Source organism: Styela clava, chromosome 14 (genome assembly GCF_964204865.1).
Source record: "Styela clava chromosome 14, kaStyClav1.hap1.2, whole genome shotgun sequence".
NCBI lineage: Eukaryota > Metazoa > Chordata > Ascidiacea > Stolidobranchia > Styelidae > Styela > Styela clava.
This window is the reverse complement of record NC_135263.1, coordinates 7,625,803-7,628,302: the sequence shown is the minus strand read 5'-3', so window position 1 is coordinate 7,628,302 and position 2,500 is coordinate 7,625,803. Positions and strand designations below refer to the sequence as shown.

The following is a 2,500-nucleotide window of genomic DNA, read 5'->3' as shown; positions in this document are numbered from 1 at the left end:
GGCCGGTCGGAGCGCACCCTTTTCTCGGTGGCTGGCGGGCGAGAGAGTGCTGCGTCGCCGGCATCGGCGTCGAAAGAAGCCGAGCCGAAAAAAAGTTAAAGTACAAACGTGCAAGCATACTAGCCTAACCCTAGGTAAGGCATGTCAGAGCGAAAGACAGTAATTTCGAATGAGCCAAGAAAGAGCGGTGCGGGGCCGGTCGGAGCGCACCCTTTTCTCGGTGGCTGGCGGGCGAGAGAGTGCTGCGTCGCCGGCATCGGCGTCGAAAGAAGCCGAGCCGAAAAAAGTTAAAGTACAAACGTGCAAGCATACTAACCTAACCCTAGGTAAGGCATGTCAGAGCGAAAGACAGTAATTTCGAATGAGCCAAGAAAGAGCGGTGCGGGGCCGGTCGGAGCGCACCCTTTTCTCGGTGGCTGGCGGGCGAGAGAGTGCTGCGTCGCCGGCATCGGCGTCGAAAGAAGCCGAGCCGAAAAAAGTTAAAGTACAAACGTGCAAGCATACTAACCTAACCCTAGGTAAGGCATGTCAGAGCGAAAGACAGTAATTTCGAATGAGCCAAGAAAGAGCGGTGCGGGGCCGGTCGGAGCGCACCCTTTTCTCGGTGGCTGGCGGGCGAGAGAGTGCTGCGTCGCCGGCATCGGCGTCGAAAGAAGCCGAGCCGAAAAAAAGTTAAAGTACAAACGTGCAAGCATACTAGCCTAACCCTAGGTAAGGCATGTCAGAGCGAAAGACAGTAATTTCGAATGAGCCAAGAAAGAGCGGTGCGGGGCCGGTCGGAGCGCACCCTTTTCTCGGTGGCTGGCGGGCGAGAGAGTGCTGCGTCGCCGGCATCGGCGTCGAAAGAAGCCGAGCCGAAAAAAGTTAAAGTACAAACGTGCAAGCATACTAACCTAACCCTAGGTAAGGCATGTCAGAGCGAAAGACAGTAATTTCGAATGAGCCAAGAAAGAGCGGTGCGGGGCCGGTCGGAGCGCACCCTTTTCTCGGTGGCTGGCGGGCGAGAGAGTGCTGCGTCGCCGGCATCGGCGTCGAAAGAAGTCGAGCCAAAAAAAGTTAAAGTACAAACGTGCAAGCATACTAACCTAACCCTAGGTAAGGCATGTCAGAGCGAAAGACAGTAAACTCGAATGAGCCAAGAAAGAGCGGTGCGGGGCCGGTCGGAGCGCACCCTTTTCTCGGTGGCTGGCGGGCGAGAGAGTGCTGCGTCGCCGGCATCGGCGTCGAAAGAAGCCGAGCCGAAAAAAGTTAAAGTACAAACGTGCAAGCATACTAACCTAACCCTAGGTAAGACATGTCAGAGCGAAAGACAGTAATTTCGAATGAGCCAAGAAAGAGCGGTGCGGGGCCGGTCGGAGCGCACCCTTTTCTCGGTGGCTGGCGGGCGAGAGAGTGCTGCGTCGCCGGCATCGGCGTCGAAAGAAGCCGAGCCGAAAAAAGTTAAAGTACAAACGTGCAAGCATACTAACCTAACCCTAGGTAAGGCATGTCAGAGCGAAAGACAGTAATTTCGAATGAGCCAAGAAAGAGCGGTGCGGGGCCGGTCGGAGCGCACCCTTTTCTCGGTGGCTGGCGGGCGAGAGAGTGCTGCGTCGCCGGCATCGGCGTCGAAAGAAGCCGAGCCAAAAAAAGTTAAAGTACAAACGCGATGCTAATGAGCGAGCCGTTGTCTCGACTAATATGTAGGGGGCGTTCGATCGAGCGTCTGGCTTGAGCGCTTGTCGGCCTAGCAGAACGGTCGCATTGTTATGCCCGGGTTTTAGGCACCGCTGCAGGCGGCCGGCAGAGCTCTTGTTTGTGCGAAACTGAATGGATCGAGCCCGAGAGAGGGCGAGCAAAGAAAAAACGCAAATCGCTCCGCCTGGCACTGCCGGCGAGAGCGTGGACGTCGCGGCCAGCGACTGTCGAAGCTGAGTACGGCCGCAGGCGATCGCCTCGGTCTTAAACGAATGCGACGAGCACGCGCCGGGCGGCCCAGCAAGGGCCGAGCGCAGCTGTCGCAGCTATCTGGTTGATCCTGCCAGTAGTGATATGCTTGTCTCAAAGATTAAGCCATGCAGGTGCAAGTACGAGTTCTCGTAAAGCGAAACTGCGAATGGCTCATTAAATCAGTCTTGGTTTATTTGGTCTCGTAAGCGAAGTGGATAACTGTGGTAATTCTAGAGCTAATACATGCATTAAGCGCCGACTTCGGGAGGCGCGCTTTTATCAGATCAAAACCGACCGGGTTCGTCCTGTGACGTTTGATGACTCTGGATAACCACGCGGATCGTACGGTCTCTGCACCGACGACGTATCATTCAAGTGTCTGCCCTATCAACTGTCGAAGGTACGCTACGTGCCTACCTTTGTGATAACGGGTAACGGGGAATCAGGGTTCGATTCCGGAGAGGGAGCCTGAGAAACGGCTACCACATCCAAGGAAGGCAGCAGGCGCGCAAATTACCCATTCCCGACACGGGGAGGTAGTGACGAAAAATAACAATACAGGACTCTAACG

The 2,500-nt window shown here is 55.6% G+C and overlaps 1 non-coding gene across 1 annotated transcript in view; it reads left to right on the top strand.

The window, feature by feature from the left end:
- The first annotated feature begins 2,004 nt into the window (after positions 1-2,004).
- LOC144432257 (small subunit ribosomal RNA) overlaps positions 2,005-2,500 on the top strand; it is a 1,810-nt gene continuing 1,314 nt past the window's right edge. The window contains exon 1 of the ribosomal RNA XR_013480493.1: positions 2,005-2,500. This exon is cut by the window's right edge and continues 1,314 nt beyond it. This is a non-coding gene — a ribosomal RNA (small subunit ribosomal RNA).